This window comes from Eschrichtius robustus, chromosome 13 (assembly GCF_028021215.1).
Source record: "Eschrichtius robustus isolate mEscRob2 chromosome 13, mEscRob2.pri, whole genome shotgun sequence".
Taxonomy (NCBI): domain Eukaryota; kingdom Metazoa; phylum Chordata; class Mammalia; order Artiodactyla; family Eschrichtiidae; genus Eschrichtius; species Eschrichtius robustus.
Window position 1 is genome coordinate 26,524,937 of NC_090836.1, and position 20,395 is coordinate 26,545,331.

General features: G+C 38.6%; 1 pseudogene; it reads left to right on the plus strand.

Moving 5' to 3' along the window:
- Positions 1-17,847, plus strand: part of LOC137775773 (large ribosomal subunit protein eL38 pseudogene) — a 30,107-nt pseudogene extending 12,260 nt beyond the window's left edge.
- The last annotated feature ends 2,548 nt before the right edge of the window (positions 17,848-20,395 follow it).

Below are 20,395 nucleotides of genomic sequence, written 5' to 3' on the forward strand. Positions count from 1 at the left end.
CTAACACCATACACAAAAATAAACTCAAAATGGATTAAAGACCTAAATGTAAGGCCAGACACTATCAAACTCTTAGAGGAAAACATAGGCAGACACTCTATGACATAAATCACAGGAAGATCCTTTTTGACCCAGCTCCTAGAGAAATGGAAATAAAAACAAAAATAAACAAATGGGACTTAATGAAACTTAAAAGCTTTTGCACAGCAAAGGAAACCATAAACAAGACCAAAAGACAACCCTCAGAATGGGAGAAAATATTTGCAAATGAAGCAACTGACAAAGGATTAACCTCCAGAATTTACAAGTAGCTCATGCAACTCAATATCAAACAAACAAAAAACCCAATCCAAAAATGGGCAGAAGACCTAAACAGACATTTCTTCTAAGAAGATATACAGGTTGCCAACAAACACATGAAAGAATCCTCAACATCACTAGTCATTAGAGAAATGCAAATCAAAACTACAGTGAGGTATCACCTCACACCAGTCAGAACTACCATCATCAAAAAATCTACAAACAATAAACGCTGGAACGGGTGTGGAGAAAAGGGAAACCTCTTGCACTGTTGGTGGGAATGTAAATTGATACAGCCACTATGGAGAACAGTATGCAGGTTCCTTAAAAAACTAAAAATAGAACTACCATATGACCCAGCAATCCCACTACTGGGCATATACCCTGAGAAAACCGTAATTCAAAAAGAGTCATGTACCAAAATGTTCATTCTGCTCTATTTACAGTAGCCAGGTCATGGAAGCAACCTAAGTGTTCATCGACAGATGAATGGATAAAGAAGATGTGGCACATATATACAATGGAATATTACTCAGCCATAGAAAGAAATGAAATTGAGTTACTTGTAGTGAGGTGAATGGACCTAGAGTCTGTCATACAGAGTGAAGTAAGTCAGAAAGAGAAAGACAAATACCGTATGGTAACACATATATATGGAATCTAAAGGAAAAAAAAGGTTCTAAAGAACATAGGGGCAGAACAGGAATAAAGACACAGACATAGATAATGGACTTGAGGACACGGGGAGAGGGAAGAGTAAGCTGGGACGAAGTGAGAGAGTGGCATGGACTTATATATACACTACCAAATGTAAGATAGATAGCTAGTGGGAAGTAGCTGCATAGCACAAGGAGATCAGCTCGGTGCTTTTTGACCACCTAGAGGGGTGGGATGGGGAGTGTGGGAGGGAGATGCAAGAGGGAGGAGATATGGGGATATATGTATATGTATAGCTGATTCACTTGTTATAAAGCAGAAACTAACAGAGCATTGTAAAGCAATTATACTCCAATAAAGATGTTAAAATAAATAAATAAGTAAAATAAATACTGTTATATGAGACAAAGAGGGACACTACATAATGATGGATGGATGAATCCAAGAAGAAGATATAACAATCTTTAATACATATACACCCAACATAGGAGCACCTCATTATATAAGGAAAATACTAACAGCCATAAAGGGAGAAATCAACAGTAACACAATAATAGTGGAGGACTTTAACACCTCACTTTCATCAATGCACAGATCATCCAGACAGGAAATCAATGAGGAACACAGGCCTTAAATGACACATTAGACCAAATATTTAAAGAACATTCCATCCAAAAGCAGCAAAATACACATTCTTCTCATGTGCACATGGAACATTTTCCAGGATTGACCACATGCTGGGCCAAAAAGCGAGCCTCAGTAAATTTAAGAAAATTGAAATCATATCAAGTATCTTTTCCGACCACAATGCTATGAAATTAGAAATCAACTACGAGAGAAAAAACTGTGAAAAACACAAACACATGGAGGCTAAATAAATCAAAGAGGAAATAAAAAAATACTTAGAGACAAAAGAAAACAAACACATAATGATCCAAAACCTATGTGCTGCAGCAAAAGCAGTCCTAAGAGGGAAGTTTATAGCAATACAATCTTACCTCAGGAAACAAGAAAAATCTCAAATAAACAACCTAACCTTACACCTAAAGCAACTAGAGAAAGAAAAACAAACAAAACCTAAAGTTAGTAGAAGGAAAGAAATCATAAAGATCAGAGCAGAAATAAATGAAATAGAGACAAAGAAAACAATAGCAAAGGTCAATGAAACTAAAATCTGGTTTTTTGAAAAGATAAACAAAATTGATAAACCTTTAGCCAGACTCATCAAGAAAAAAAGGGAAAGGACTCAAATCAATAAAATTAGAAACGAAAAAGAAGTTACAACTGACACCACAGAAATATAAAGGATCATAAGAGACTACTACAAGCAACTGTATGCCAATAAAATGGACAACCTGGAAGAAATGGACAAATTCTTAGAAAGGTACAATCTCCCAAGACTAAACCAGGAAGAAATAGAAAATATGAACAGACCAATCACAAGTACTGAAATTGAAACAGTGATTTAAAAACTCCCAACGAAGTCCAGAGGGCTTCACAGGTGAATTCTATCAAACATTTTGAGAAGAGCTAACACCTATCCTTCTGAAACTCTTCCAAAAAATTGCAGAGGAAGGAAAACTCTCAAACTCATTCTACGAGGCCACCATCACCCTGATACCAAAACCAGACAAAGGAACCACAAAAAAAGAAAATTACAGGCCAATATCACTGATGAAAATAGATGCAAAAATCCTCAACAAAATACTAGTAATCCGAATCCAACAATATATTAAAACGATCAAGGGGGATTTAATCCAGGGATGCAAGGATTTTTCAATATCCAGAAATCAAACAGTGTGATACACCACATCAAAAAATTGAAGAATAAAAACCATATGATCGGATTAACCAAGATGGCGGAGTAGAAGGACGTGCTCTCACTCCCTCTTGCGCGAGCACCAGAATCACAAATGGCTGCTGGACAATCATCGACAGGAAGACACTGGAACTCACCAAGGAGGATACCCCACGTCCAAGGACAGAGGAGAAGCCACAGTGAGACGGTAGGAGGGGCGCAATCAGAGTAAAATCAAATCCCATAACTGCTGGGTGAGTGACTCACAGACTGGCGAACACTTATACCACAGAAGTCCACCCACTGGAGTGAAGCTTCTGAGCCCCACGTCAGGCTTCCCAACCTGGGGGTCCGGCAACGGGAGGAGGAATTCCTAGAGAATCAGACTTTGAAGCCTAGTGGGAATTGATGGCAGGACTTTGACAGGACTGGGGAAAACAGGGACCCCATTCTTGGAGGGCACACACAAAGTAGTGTGTGCATCAGGACCCGGGGGAAGGAGCAGTGACCCTGGGGGAGACTGAACCAGACCTACCTGCTGGTGTTGAGGGTTCTCCTGCAGAGGCGGGAGGTGGCTCTGTTTCACCGTGGGGACAAGGAAACTGGCAGCGGAGGTTCTGGGAAGTGCTCCTTGGCGTGAGCCCTCCCAGAGTCTGCCATTAACCCCATCAAAGAGCCCAGGTAGGCTCCAGTGTTGGGTTACCTCAGGCAAAACAACCAACAGGGAGGGAACCCAGCCCCACCCATCAACAGTCAAGTGGCTTAAAGTGTTACGGAGCTCTGTCAGCCACAGCAACAGTCAGCTCTACCCACCACCAGAGCCTCCCATCAAGCCTCTTAGATAGCCTCAACCACCAGAGGGCAGACAGCAGAAGCAAGAAAAACTACAATCCTGCAGCCTGTGGACCAAAACCCACAGTTACAGAAAGATAGACAAGATGAAAAGGCAGAGGGCTATATATCAGATGAAGGAACAAGAAAAAACCCCAGAAAAACAACTAAATGAAGTGGAGATAGGCAACTTCCAGAAAAAGAATTCAGAATAATGATAGTGAAGATGATCCAGGACCTCGGAATAAGAATGGAGGCAAAGATTGAGAAGATGCAAGAAATGATTAACAAAGACCTAGAAGAGTTAAAGAACAAACAAACAGAGATGACCAGTACAATAACTGAAATGAAAACTACACTAGAAGGAATCAATAGCAGAATAACTGAGGCAGAAGAACGGATAAGTGACCTGGAAGACAGAATGGTGGAATTCACTGCTGCAGAACAGACTAAAGAAAAAAGAATGAAAAGAAATGAAGACAGCCTAAGAGACCTCTGGGACAACATTAAACGCAACAACATTCGCATTATAGGGGTCCCAGAAGGAGAAGAGAGAGAGAAAGGGCCAGAGAAAATATTTGAAGAGATTATAGTCGAAAACTTCCCTAACATGGGAAAGGAAATAGCCACCCAAGTCCAGGAAGTGCAGAGAGTCCCATACAGGATAAACCCAAGGAGAAACACGCCAAGACACATAGTAATCAAAATGGCAAAAATTAAAGAGAAAGAAAAATTATTGAAAGCAGCAAGGGAAAAATGACAAATGACATACAAGGGAACTCCCATAAGGTTAACAGCTGATTTCTCAGCAGAAACTCTACAAGCCAGAAGGGAGTGGCATGATATACTTAAAGTGATGAAAGGGAAGAACCTACAACCAAGATTACTCTACCCGGCAAGGATCTCATTTAGATTTGATGGAGAAATCAAAAGCTTTACAGACAAGCAAAAGCTAAGAGAATTCAGCACCACCAAACAAGCTCTACAACAAATGCTAAAGGAACTTCTCTAAGTGGGAAACACAAGAGAAGGAAAGGACCTACAAAAACAAACCCAAAACAATTAAGAAAATGGTCATAGGAACATACATATCAATAATTACCTTAAACGTAAATGGATTAAATGCTCCAACCAAAAGACACAGGCTTGCTGAATGGATAGAAAAACAAGACCCACATATATGCTGTCTACAAGAGACCCACTTCAGACCTAGGGACACATACAGACTGAAAGTGAGGGGATGGAAAAAGATATTCCATGCAAATGGAAATCCAAAGAAAGCTGGAGTAACTATACTCATATCAGATAAAATAGACTTTAAAGTAAAGAATGTTACAAGAGACAAAGAAGGACACTACATAATGATCAAGGGATCAATCCAAGAAGAAGATATAACAATTATAAATATATATGCACCCAACATAGGAGCACCTCAATACATAAGGCAACTGCTAACAGCCATAAAAGAGGAAATTAACAGTAACACAATAATAGTGGGGGACTTTAACACCTCACTTACACCAATGGACAGATCATCCAAAATGAAAATAAATAAGGAAACAGAAGCTTTAAATGACACAATAGACCAGATAGATTTAATTGATATTTATAGGACATTCCATCCAAAAACAGCAGATTACACGTTCTTCTCAAGTGCGCACGGAACATTCTCCAGGATAGATCACATCTTGGGTCACAAATCAAGCCTCAGTAAATTTAAGAAAATTGAAATCATATCAAGCATCTTTTCTGACCACAATGTTATGAGATTAGAAATGAATTACAGGGAAAAAAACGTAAAAAAGACAAACACATGGAGGCTAAACAACACGCTACTAAATAACCAAGAGATCACTGAAGAAATCAAAGAAGAAATCAAAAAATACCTAGAGACAAATGACAATGAAAACACGACGACCCAAAACCTATGGGATGCAGCAAAAGCAGTTCTAAGAGGGAAGTTTATAGCTATACAAGCCTACCTAAAGAAACAAGAAAAATCTCAAGTAAACAATCTAACCTTACACCTAAAGAAACTAGAGAAAGAAGAACAAACAAAACCCAAAGTTAGCAGAAGGAAAGAAATCATAAAGATCAGAGCAGAAATAAATGAAATAGAAACAAAGAAAACAATAGCAAAGATCAATAAAACTAAAAGTTGTTTCTTTGAGAAGATAAACAAAATTGATCAGCCATTAGCCAGACTCATCAAGAAAAAGAAGGAGAGGACTCAAATCAATAAAATCAGAAATGAAAAAGGAGAAGTTACAACAGACACTGCAGAAATACAAAGCATCCTAAGAGACTACTACAAGCAACTCTATGCCAATAAAATGGACAACCTGGAAGAAATGGACAAATTCTTAGAAAGGTATAACCTTCCAAGACTGAACCAGGAAGAAACAGAAAATATGAACAGGCCAATCACAAGCAATGAAATTGAAACTGTGATTAAAAATCTTCCAACAAACAAAAGTCCAGGACCAGATGGCTTCACAGGTGAATTCTATCAAACATTTAGAGAAGAGCTAACACCTATCCTTCTCAAACTCTTCCAAAAAATTGCAGAGGAAGGAACACTCCCAAACTCATTCTATGAGGCCACCATCACCCTGATACCAAAACCAGACAAAGACACTACAAAGAAAGAAAATTACAGACCGATATCACTGATGAATATAGATGCAAAAATCCTCAACAAAATACTAGCAAACAGAATCCAACAACACATTAAAAGTATCATACACCACGATCAAGTGGGATTTATCCCAGGGATGCAAGGATTCTTCAATATACGCAAATCAATCAATGTGATACACCATATTAACAAATTGAAGAAGAAAAACCATATGATCATCTCAATAGATGCAGAAAAAGCTTTTGACAAAATTCAACACCCATTTATGATAAAAACTCTCCAGAAAGTGGGCATAGAGGGAACCTACCTCAACATAATAAAGGCCATATATGACAAACCCACAGCAAACATCATTCTCAACGGTGAAAAACTGAAAGCCTTTCCTCTAAGATCAGGAACAAGACAAGGATGTCCACTCTCACCACTATTATTCAACATAGTTCTGGAAGTCTTAGCCACGGCAATCAGAGAAGAAAAAGAAATAAAAGGAATACAAATTGGAAAAGAAGAAGTAAAACTGTCACTGTTTGCGGATGACATGATATTATACATAGAGAATCCTAAAACTGCCACCAGAAAACTGCTAGAGCTAATTAATGAATATGGTAAAGTTGCAGGATACAAAATTAATGCACAGAAATCTCTCGCATTCCTATACACGAATGATGAAAAATCTGAAAGAGAAATTATGGAAACACTCCCATTTACCATTGCAACAAAAAGAATAAAATACCTAGGAATAAACCTACCTAGGGAGACAAAAGACCTGTATGCAGAAAACTATAAGACACTGATGAAAGAAATTAAAGATGATACCAACAGATGGAGAGATATACCATGTCCTTGGATTGGAAGAATCAACATTGTGAAAATGACTATACTACCCAAAGCATCTACAGATTCAATGCAATCCCTATCAAATTACCAATGGCATTTTTTACGGAGCTAGAACAAATCATCTTAAAATTTGTATGCAGACACAAAAGACCCCGAATAGCCAAAGCAGTCTTGAGGGAAAAAAACGGAGCTGGAGGAATCAGACTCCCTGGCTTCAGACTATACTACAAAGCTACAGTAATCAAGACAATATGGTACTGGCACAAAAACAGAAACATAGATCAATGGAACAAGATAGAAAGCCCAGAGATAAACCCACGCACCTATGGTCAACTAATCTATGAGAAAGGAGGCAAGGATATACAATGGAGAAAAGACAGTCTCTTCAATAAGTAGTGCTGGGAAAACTGGACAGCTACATGTAAAAGAATGAAATTAGAACAGTCCCTAACACCATACACAAAAATAAACTCAAAATGGATTAGAGACCTAAATGTAAGACTGGACACTCTAAAACTCTTAGAGGAAAACATAGGAAGAACACTCTTTGACATAAATCACAGCAAGATCTTTTTTGATCCACCTCCTAGAGTAATGGAAATAAAAACAAAAATAAACAAATGGGACCTAATGAAACTTCAAAGCTTTTGCACAGGAAAGGAAACCATAAACAAGACGAAAAGACAACCCTCAGAATGGGAGAAAATATTTGCAAACTAATCAATGGACAAAGGATTAATCTCCAAAATATATAAACAGCTCATTCAGCTCAATATTAAAGAAACAAACAACCCCAATCCAAAAATGGGCAGAAGACCTAAACAGACATTTCTCCAAAGAAGACATACAGACGGCCACGAAGCACATGAAAAGATGCTCAACATCACTAATTATTAGAGAAATGCAAATCAAAACTACAATGAGGTATCACCTCACACCAGTTAGAATGGGCATCATCAGAAAATCTACAAACAACAAATGCTGGAGAGGGTGTGGAGAAAAGGGAACCCTCTTGCACTGTTGGTGGGAATGTAAATTGATACAGCCACTATGGAGAACAATATGGAGGTTCCTTAAAAAACTAAAAATAGAATTACCATATGACCCAGCAATCCCACTACTGGGCATATACCCAGAGAAAACCATAATTCAAAAAGACACATGCACCCGAATGTTCATTGCAGCACTATTTACAATAGCCAGGTCATGGAAGCAACCTAAATGCCCATCAACAGACGAATGGATAAAGAAGTTGTGGTACATATATACAATGGAATATTACTCAGCCATAAAAAGGAACGAAATTGAGTCATTTGTTGAGACGTGGATGGATCTAGAGACTGTCATACAGAGTGAAGTAAGTCAGAAAGAGAAAAACAAATATCGTATATTAACGCATGTATGAGGAACCTAGAAAAATGGTACAGATGAGCTGGTTTGCAGGGCAAAAGTTGAGACACAGATGTAGAGAACAGACATATGGACACCAAGGGGGGAAAACTGCGGTGGGGTGGGGATAGTAGTGTGCTGAATTGGGCGATTGGGATTGACATGTATACACTGATGTGTATAAAATTGATGCCTAATAAGAACCTGCAGTATAAATAAACAAACAAAACAACTAATACTAAACTTTCATTCGGTTATTTGTATGGAAATATGTTAATATAAATGTTTCAGACATTACATGAAATTTCTAAAAATCTTATATGTTCTGGTATAATGTTATAAGTCATAATCCTAGTTATTACCTTAAAATGTATATCTCAGAAATAACTAATTTTCTTGTCAACTGCATTGTTATGAACTTTCATCAAATTTTTAACTGTGGTCATTTTTAAGTCTTTTGTCATTTACAGACAGTTCTGGGTGTACTCTGATGCTTTTGCAAATATGTTCCTATAAAAGGGTTTCATCTTTAAGAAATTCATGGAAAAGACTCTGACAAGTACAGGTTTCTGGTAACTGACTGTACTGCTGAACTGAATGAATTAGCATTTTCAGAACTCTAATGAAAAACTGATGAACTCATAAAAGTGCTAACAAAAGATCAAGATAAAAAAAAATTAATTACATGGGACTGAGTGAACTGATGAGGATGAGTATAATTTTTGTGACTTTCTGTCTGAATTAAAAAAAAAAAATCCCACAAGGACTCAGAGGCAAAGAATATACAAATAAATTTTCACTGCAAAGTAAAAAAAAAAAACAAAAAAAAAAAACCATATGATCATCTCAATAGATGCAGAAAAAGCTTTTAACAAAATTCAACACCCATTTATGGCTGAAAAAAAAAAAAAACTCTCCAGAAAGTGGACATAGAGGAAACATACCTCAACATAATAAAGGCCATATATGACAAACCTACAGCTAACATTATACTCAAGAGTGAAAAGCTGGAAGCATTTCCTCTAAGATCAGGAACAAGACAAGGATGTTCACTCTCGCCACTTTTATTTGACATAGTTTTGGAAGTCCTAGCTATGGCAATCCAAGAAAAAGAAATAAAAGGAATCCAAATTGGAAAAGAAAAAGTTAAACTGTCACTGTTTTCAGATGACATGATACTATACATAGAAAATCCTAAAGACACTACCAGAAAGCTACTAGAGCTCATCCATGAATTTGGTGAAGTTGCAGGTTACAAAATAAATACACAGATTTCTGTTGCATTTCTATACACTAACAATGAAAGATCACAAAGAGAAATTAAAGATAAATAAATAAAATTAAACAATTCCATTTACCATTGCATCAAAAAGAATAAAATACCTAGGAATAAACCTACCTAAGGAGACAAAAGACCTGTACCCCAAAAACTATAAGATGCTGATGAAATAAATTGAAGATGACACAAACAGATGGAAAGATATACCATGTTCTTGGATTGGAAGAATCAATATTGTCAAAATGACTATACTACCCAAGGCAATCTACAGATTCAGCGCAATCCCTATCAAGTTACCAATGCAATTTTTCACAGAACTAGAACAAAAAATCTTAAAATTTGTTTGGAGGTACAAAAGACCCTGAATAGCCAAAGCAATCTTGAGAAAGAAAAAAGGAGCTGGAGGAATCAGGCTGCCTGACTTCACTCTACTACGAAGCTATAGTCATCAAAACAGTATGGTACTGGCACGAAAACAGAAATATAGATCAATGGAACAGGATAGAAAGCCCAGAAATAAACCCACACACCTATGGTCAATTAGTGTAAGACAAAGGAGGCAAGAATATACAGTGGAGGAAAGACAGTCTCTTCAATAAATAGTGCTGGGAATACTGGACATCTACATGTGAAAAAAACTGAAATTAGAAAATTCTTTAACACCACACACAAAAATAAACTCAAAATGTATTAGAGACCTAAATGTGAGACTGGACACTACAAAACTCTTAGAGGAAAACATAGGCAGAACACTCTCTGACATAAATTGCAGCAAGATCTTTTTTGATCCATCTCCCAGAGTAATGGAAATAAAAATAAAAATAAACAAATGGGACCTAATTTAACTCAGAAGCTTTTGCACAGAAATGGAAACTATAAACAAAACAAAAGACAACCCACACAATGGGAGAAAATATTTGCAAATTATGTGACCAACAAAGGATTAGTCTCCAAAATTTACAAACAGCTCATGTGGCTTAATATCATCAAAACAAACACCCAGTCACAAAATGGGCAGAAGACCTAAATAGACATTCCTCCAAAGAAGAGGCACATGAAAAAATGTTCAACATCGCTAATTATTAGAGAAATGCAAATCAAAACCACAATGACGTATCACCTCACACCAGTCAGAATGGTTATCATCAAAAAATCCACAAACAACAAATGCTGGAGAGGGTGTGGAGATAAAGGGAACCCTCTTGCACTGTTGGTGGGAATGTAAATTGATACAGCCACTATGGAGAACAGTATGGAGGTTCCTTGAAAAACTAAAAATAGAGCTACCATATGATCCTTCAATCCCACTCCTGGGCATATATCCAGAGAAAAACAGCGTCTGAAAGGATACATGCACCCCAATGTTCATTGCAGCACTATTTACAATAGCCAAGACGTAGAAGCAACCTAAATGTCCATCGACAGAGGAATGGATAAAGAAGATGTGGTACATATATACAGTAGAATATTACTCAGCCATTAAAAAGAATGAAATAATGCCATTTGCAGCAACAAGGATGGCTCTAGAGATTGTCTCTAGGTGAAGTAAGACATACTGAGTGAAGTAAGTCAGAGAAAGAGAAATATCATATGATATTGCTTATATGCGGAATCTAAAAAAAAAAATGATACAAATGGGCTTGTTTGCAGGACAGAAGCAGACTCACAGACTTGGAGAACGAACTTGTTGGTTGCCAGGGGGGAAGGGTTGTGGGGGATAGTTAGGGAGTTTGGGATTGACATGTACACACTGCTAAATTTAAAATGGATGACCAGGGCTTCCCTGGTGGTGCAGTGGTTAAGAATCCGCCTGCCAATGCAGGGGAACCCTGGTCCGGGAAGGTCCCACATGCTGCAGAGCAACTAAGCCCGTGCGCCACAACTACTGAGCCTGCAAGCCACAAATACTGAAGCCTGGGCACTTGGAGCCCGTCCATGCTCTGCAACAAGAGAAGCCACCGCAATGAGATGCCTGCGCACCATAATGAAGATTAGCCCCCGCTCACCGCAACTAGAGAAAGCCCGCGCGCAGCAACAAAGACCCAACACAGCCAAAAATTTTTTTTAAAAATTTTGTTTAAATGGATGATGACCAGCGGGGACCTGCTGTGTAGCACAGGGAACTCTGCTCAATATTATGTAACAACCTAAATGGGCAAAGAATTTGAAAAAGAATAGATACATGTATATGTGTAACTGAATCACTTTGCTGTACACCTGAAACACAACGTTGTTAATCAACAATACTACGTTATTAAAAAGTTAAAAAAAAAAAAAAGACATAACAACAAGCGCTGGGGTGAGGATGTGAAGAAATTAGAAGCCTCATACATTGCTACTGGGAATGTAAAATGGTGCAGCTGCCTTGAAATAATTTCACAGTTCCTCTAAATTTAAACATAGAGTTATCATATGACCCAGAAATTCCATTCCTGGGTATATACCCAAGAGAAATGAAAATGTATGTCACACACACAAAACAAGTATACACAAATGTTTATAGCAGCCTTATTCACAATAGAAAAAATAAAATATTGTATATCTATGCAATGGAATACTATTTAGCAATAAAAAGAAATGAAGTATTGATATATGCTACAACATGGATGAGCCTTGAAAACATCATGTTAAATGAAATTAACCAGTCACAAAAGACCACATATTCTATGTAATCATTTTTATGAAATGTCCAGAATAGGCAAATCTATAGACAAAAAGTAGATTTGTGGTTGCCAAGGGCTGAGGGAATTGGGGGTAATAGGGAGTGGCTACTTATAGGTACAGTGTTTCTTTTAGGGATGATGACAAAGTTCTAAAACTGATTGTTGTGATAGCTGTACAACTGAGTGAATATACTAAAAGCCATTGAATTGTTTACTTTAAATGGGTTAATTGTATCCTATGTGAATTATAATCAAAATAAAGCTGTTATTTTAAAAAAGAAGAGTATATTCTACATCAGTGTAGGAAGTGGAGGGAACAAGCTTGACATAAGAGAGGCCATGAGAATAATAGTATGTTTTTTTCTGATGAGAAAAAAATAAATAAATAAATAAAAAATAAAATGGAATAATAATTCACATGCTTGTTTTGATGATTAAATGAATGAATAGATGTAAAGTATTAGCACATTCCCTGGCATATAATAAAGGCTCCATAATTGGTAGTTATTCCTATGAAAACAGTTTTTACTCATATGGCATTGTGTGCTCTAGAAGACTAGAAGAACACATCCCATGAGAGTTCTTGACCCTGAGAACAGCCTAGGGAAGGGCACTACATAAAGTGTTCATTAGACAGAAACCCCACATCTCAGCAGAGTGCAAATCAAGAAGACAGCACTGTCTCCCTTCCCATACTTTGCATTGCTCAGGCAGTCCAGACTTCTATAAATGTGTAGAAGGAGGCAACACAAGAGTTGCTACGTATAAGAGTAGACAGAACCTCTTGCAATACTGGAATAGGCATATTCTCCCCTCTGAGACCATTGCTCTTGCTACTCCTGCCTACCACTTGCAATATTAATGTTAGCAATTCCAAAAACAACTTTTAGAGATGCAGCAACACTGCCTCCTCTTCAAAGCAAACTGTGCTTTGTTTGTTTGTTTGTTTGTTTGTTTGTCAAAAGCAAAATTTGGAGGTGAGAGGTAGAGGGTAGGAAATGGGAGTTAGTAGAGAGAGTATGTACTATATATATCATAGCATCTCTAATAATATAGCAGAAAGAGCTGGACTAAGAACCATGGAGGCACAGATCTAATTCTGGCTCTTTCAATGAAAGAGTTTGTGAACTTGGGCAAACTTACTTAGTTTGTCTGTGAACAGGCATATAATAAATTACATGCAAGTGCTGTCAACTCTACCTCCAAGGTATATCTCAGTTCTATCCACTTCTTTCTATATATTCTATCACGTAAGCCAGGCCACTATCATTTCCTATCTAGTATATAGCAACAGCCTCGTCTGGATTTCTTGTTTCCCTGCTGAGCCCACTACAGTTTATCCAAGACCCTGAAGCAGAGGAATATTTGAGAATTTTAAATCTTAGGAAAAAAATCCATACTTATAACAACCCTCATGATATTAATCACCCCCTGCCAAAACCTCTCTTACCTTATTGTGCTGGCAGACTCTAAGGTGGCCCCCATGGTGTCTGCCTGGTATTCATGCCTTGTGTAATCTTCTCCCCTTGAGTAGATAGGACCTGGACATGTTTTCACTCAACAGGATACAGCAAAGATGATGGAGTGTCACTTCACTAATAACATTTCATAAGATTGTAACCCATCTTGCTAGGAGACTCTCTCCTTTGTTGGATTTGAGGAAGCAAGCAACCATGTAGGGAAGGTCCTCAAGGCAAGGAACTGAGGGCAGACTTCAGCTGACAGCTAGCAAGAAATGGAGGCCCTCAGTCCAACAGCCTAAAAGGAACTGAGTTATATCAGCAACTTCATTAGCTTGGAAGTAAATCCTCAGATGAGCCTTGGATGAGAACCCAGCCCTTGCCAATACCTTGACTGCAGCTTTGCAGAAGGTCCAGTAACGCTGTGCCTGGATTCCTGATTCACAGAAATGGTGTCATTTTAAGCTGATAAACTTGTAGTAATATTGTTAATGCAGCAATACCTAATTCTTATCTTCCACCACACTCCTCCTCATCCTCTATAATCTACCTACACCAGGCCTTCTTGCTGCTGTCCCTGTATGTCAAGGTTATTCCCTCCTAAGGGCCCTTACACTTGCCACACTCTCTGCCTAGAAGGCTCCTAACCCAACTCTTCACTTAGTTGACTTTATCTTGTCATTCAGGTCTTAGATCTAGTGTTCATTCTTATCTACCTAAGTAGCCACCCTGACATTAACACATCATACAGTTTTAGTTTTCTGCATAATGCTTTTTACTACCAGTAAAAATTTGCTTATTCAGTTTCTTTACCCTAGAATGTAAGCTATTTGAGATCAAGGACCTTGTCTATCTTGTATGCCTAGAACCTAAAACAGTGCCTGGCAACATTCCTTAAAAACTTGTTATCATTAAATGATCATTGGGCAATATTTAAGCTCCATCCAGTGCCAAAATGATCTCAGGTCCATAAAAGGGCATATACAAAGATGTTCATTGTAACAGTATTTGTGGCACAGTGAGTGGGAGATAATCTGGGTGTCCATCACTGGGAGAGGTGATCAGTAAAATGTGCTAGATGCACACGTTGAGAGCTATGTAGCAATTAGAAGCAACAGATCAGATGTGCCCATTGAAACACGGCTGGACTGAAAGCATAGCACTCAAGACTAAGATGTATAAGATGCACGTTTTTTATAAACAAATATACAGGTGCACACAAAAATACATATTTTGTAAGAACAATACAAATGGAACCACATTAAATGGATTAGAATGCTTTCTTATAGGAGGGGAAGGAGATGCAAGTGGGAAATGAGGTTAAGAGGGAATAATTAAAACAAGGGAAGGACCTTACAGAGACTAACGGTGATAATGTGCTGGAATTGGGCTGTATAATAATTTAGTCTTCTGCACCTGAGAGCCCAAATTAAGGCCAAACAAAATTGTGTGGTTCAGAGATCATAGGAGACATCACAGGGTGTCACCAGCCTAAAGATAGGAAGTTTTGGGTTAAATACTATAAGGTGACCAACACTAGAAGGCTCACTCACGACTCCCACTATTCCCTCCTTCTCCTCATGGAACCAGGCATCTGGGTGCTTCCAAATTTTCTTTCACCTTTCTCTCAAATAGTCTCCACCTCTCTTGGGTCTCCATTATGATTAGACTTAGGTTCAGTTGTCACGACACTGCTGTTTCACAGGTGACGCCATGCTCTTTCAACAGAAAGTATATAACATCTGATCATCTCTTTTTGTGTGATATAGAGCTGATAATGATCAATGCGCAGTCTTTATGTCAAGGTCTCTTTAGTCTTTGATTATCTGAAGCTAATTTTCTAGTATATTCCTCAGGAAGAGGTCATGGGAACAATATTCGCTGAGTTTTTAAATGTTTGTAATGGTTTGTCTATAACTTATGGAGTTGAAAGTCAGCACAGAAGAATATAAATCCTTGGCTCACATTTTCTTAACACACAATGAATTTTCAAACCTCTGTGTTATAGCTTATAACCTTTCTCCACCTGGAATGTCCTTCCCAGTTGTCACCTGTCAAACTCTATTCAGCCACCTGGGCCCAGTGGTGGCTTTCTACTACTAGGAAAGCGTTCCTATCTCCTCTGGACAGAATTAAGTTCTATTTTCAATAGTGCAAATTTATGGGGACTTTGTGGTCCAGTGGTTAAGAATCTGCCTTCCAATGCAGGGGACACAGGTTCAATCCCTGGTCCGGGAACTAAGATCCCACATGCCACAGGGCAACTAAGCCCACGCACCACAACTAGAGAGCCCGTGTGCCGCAACTACTGAGTCCACATGCTCTGGAGCCCGTGTGCCACAACTAGAGAGAAGCCTGTGTGCTACAACTAGAGAGAAGCCCGTGCGCTGCAACTAGAGAAACCCACGCACTGCAACGAAGTGCCCGAGCACCGCAACAAAAGATCCTGCATGCCGCAACTGAGACCCAACGCAGCCAAATAAATAAATAAATAAAATTTTTTAAAAATAGTGCAACTTTATACATTTCTCTAGTACATCACTTAACACATTCTATATAGCTACAACTTATTAAGCACTGTGTGCTGGGCACAGTTGAGCCATGTAGTGGATTAATTACATGTAGTGCACTATATGTACACTTGTACATGTGTGTGCTTTCTTTGGAATTTTAAATTGCCTAATGTTTTTGTTTGCCTAGTTTTCTAGGCAAACAAAAGAAACGTGTGTTTTACTTTTTCTTTGGTGACGTCATTTAATTTTCAATCACTATATCATCCCTAAACTTTCACCCAGCTGTCTCTATCTCAGTACATGTCAACACTTCGGGTACCTTAGGATTCGTTTTCCTGGAGACACCTCCCTCAAAGCTTTCTAAGCTGCTCCAATCTGGGCTGCAGGCTCTCAGGTGCTGCTATCGGAGGTTTACCTTCACCGTCACCTGGGAATTCTCTTTGCCTCTTTTTTTGGGGTGGATTTCCTATTTCCTGGATCTTACATTATTCCTTTTCTTCAGTTACTTTCCTGTAACTCAGCTATTGGAGATTAAAACTTACTCTGTCCTCACATGTGATTGATAGAGTGCCAACTTTATAATTCCAAGCTGATAGTTTTTTCTCTCAGAATATTAAAGACATTGTTCTACTGTCTTCCAGTTTTCAGTGTTGCTGTTGAGCAGCCAATGCCATTATGATTTTGAATCCTTTATGGGTGACTTTTTTCAACCTGGAAGCTTTTCCCAACCTCTTTTTATCCCAGGGTTCTGAAATTTCAAGGTGAGGTGGCCTGGTGTACTCAGTGGGCCCCACCAATCAGAAACTCAATTTTGAGAAATTTTTAAAAACTATTTCTCCAATAGCTTCCTCCTCTCTACTTGTTTGTTTGTTTCTCTCTCCATGGAACTCCTATCATTCAGATATTGTGTCTCTTGGGCTGATTTTCTAATTTTCATATATTTGCTTTCCTATTTTCCATCTCTTTGTCTTTTTGTTCTATTTTCTGAGACATTTCCTCACCTTTAATTTACAATCCTACTTTAAAAAAAAACTTTTCAGACAGTTATTTTTATATTTCTTAAAGTGAAATTATGAAAAAAACAAATACTAGCACCTAGTACAGTGCCTGACACATGGTAATAGGTGCTGAGTACATAGTTTTCAAAAAATGAATGGATTTCAACTCCCAAACTGCCACTTGGAGTTAAGGGATCAAAACAGCTGACAATAGCTTTTTTCCATCTTCTTGTTTCCTCCTACTCTGGGGTTGGTTGGCCTGAGCACTCTCCTTTGTGCCCCATAAAACTGAGGAAATCAAGGACTTTGTGCTCACAGACAGGTGAAAGGGTGCCAGATCTGTCAAGATTAAGAAAAATAAGGATAATCTCAAGTTTAAAGTTTGATATAGCAAATACTTTTATACCTTGGTCACCACAGACAAAGGCAGAGAAACTGGAAATCTGTCCCTGCCCCAGGTTTGACAATGAAGGAACTGAAATGAACAAGGCGTGCTGTTTTGAACTGTATTTAAATCTTTTGAATTAAAAAAAAAAAAAGCAGCTGACAATAGGCTTCATGAATTTCCCATTGCCCTCTTTTTCTTAGAAATAATTACTACCAGTTTAGTTTTAAAAGTACTTTTGAGTTAATGACATGCTTTTCCATGTTGTTTATATAGGCTAATTTTTTCTAAGAAGCCAATAAATTTAAAAGAAGCAGTTATTCAAATAAGCTTATTTGCATGGTAAAACTAATAAACTGATAACTGCTCTGCTAAAATATGGTAAAAAGCAAGTGAAAAAATAATGTAGCAGTAACTGTGTGCTCATTTCATGTACTAAATCATTTAATACTCATGACAACACTATGAGTTAGTTACTGTTGTTATCCCCATTTTATAGAAAGGGAAAGTAAGACACAGAGAAGTTGAATAACATCCACAAAGTCACACAACTATTTTGTGACATCTACTGATTTTTTTCATTTCTATCTATTGATTTTTTAATTTCTATCTGATTTTTATTTTCGAGATCTTTTTATTCACTAAATATAGCTTTTTCAAAACATCTCATTCTTTCTTTGTGAAGGCTATAGCTTCTTTTATTAGAGTGGGACCATGATTTGTAGAACTTAATTTTTTTGATTCCTCTATTGTCTCAGTTCCCTCCAAATTCTTTTCTCTTTGCTTTTATCTCTACTTTTTCATGTTGAAGACTTTCCTCAAATGTCTGGCAATTCTTACTCATTTATGGGTAAGTGTGAGGCACTAAAACCCAATAAGAAGACCTGTGCGGGGAAATAGGAAGTATTGGCTTGTCGACTCCATTGTAGAATGATGGGCAGGGGCCAAGCCATGTGCTAGGGGACACCTCCTCCCAAATGTGTCAGCATCTCTAGGTCTTTTTTCCTGGAGTGGTCATTTTCCCCAGGGGGAAATTCTCCCTCTAGTTCCTTATCTTGGTGAGTGTCAACCTGGCTGCTAGCATTCTGGGAGCCAAGTTAGCGAAAGAGGCTTTAGAATCTTACTTTGCAAGATATTGATTTCCACTTAATCCCCCTGCTTTCCGCAGAGCTCCCTGACTTTCCACTATACCTGAACCTGGTGTCCCTAATTCAATGCCCTTCCATTTTCTGTTGGGGCTGGGTGCTTGGCTGCCGGGGGTGTAAAAAGGGATATAAGTACCTAACTGCTTCATTTACAGAATTTCAACCCATTTTTCTATCTTTTGCCACACCCCTCACCCCTGCCTTCAGAGATAACTGATACCACACCTCCTGAGATGTTCCAGGCTCCTAAAGCAAGGTTTTGCTTCCTGGCTTCTCTCTCTGCAGGCAGTATGGTTCAGATTTCCCTGGTCTGCTGGATCAGTTAGCCCATCTGCCTTTTGGCTTCCAAAATTGGATTAACATCTCTCAACTGCTCTTCTCTATCCTACTGTTGTCTCTCCTCATGTTCTCTTCTTCCTCATAAGTTTATATCTTTTTTTTTTTTTAGGCTGCATTGGGTCTTCGTTGCTGTGTGTGGGCTTTCTCTAGTTGAGGCGAGCGGGAGCTACTCTTCATTGTAGTGCGTGAGCTCTAGGCGCGTAGGCTTCAGTAGTTGTGGCACGCGGGCTTCAGTAGTTGTGGCTTGCAGGCTCTAGAGCGCAGGCTCAGTAGTTGTGGCGCACGGGCTTACTTTCTCCATCGCGTGTGGGATCTTCCCAGACCAGGGCTCGAACCCATGTCCCTTGCATTGGCAGACGGATTCTTAACCACTGCGCCACCAGGGAAGCCCATATATATTTTTTAATACCTAAGTATCATCTGGTTGGAGATTCAGGAAGGAGCAGAGGTAAATGCAAGTATCCAATCTTCTGGGTTGAGCAAGAAGCCTGTCCTTTGAACCTCTCTGTTATGCTGCCTCTGTATATAGCCTGCATATCCATCCTCCACGTAGATTATGATTTTTCTTGAAGGCAGAGACCTGAAAATAAAAAATTTCCTACAATCTTAGGAAAAGATTAAATATTCTGTAGCTATGGCAATAAGTAACCACCAGAACCAGTTCTAAACTGGTTTAATGAATCAATGGCAACTTGCCTAAGTGAACACACTTCTGAAAGTTAGCCAGTCCACACCATTCTCATCTAAACCAGCAGGTTTTCACAGCTAGCATCAGCCCACTCCTGCCCCTTGGAAGTCCACTAATCCCTCAACACCACACCTCCCAAACCCTGTATAAAATCAACTCCTTGCTTTGCTGGAAGAGACCGTGCTTCAGTAAGTATGACATTTGGCTTTTTGTTTAGATATTGAATGGTAGTCTTTTCCTTCAGCAGATCTCAGCAATTACCACCATGCCTGGCCCACGGGAGTACTCTATGGGCAGATAAGGGAACGTGCCAAGGCCAGCTATGTCCAAAATAAAAAGGTCTGAGCTGTTTGCCCTAGTAAGCCCTGTGGCAAGGCTAGAGCAGGTACAAAATTCATTCAACATTCATGCGTCAGTGCCAATTTAAGGGTACCTGAGATGTAAGGGATATAAGTATCTGCATTCAGAAGCAAGT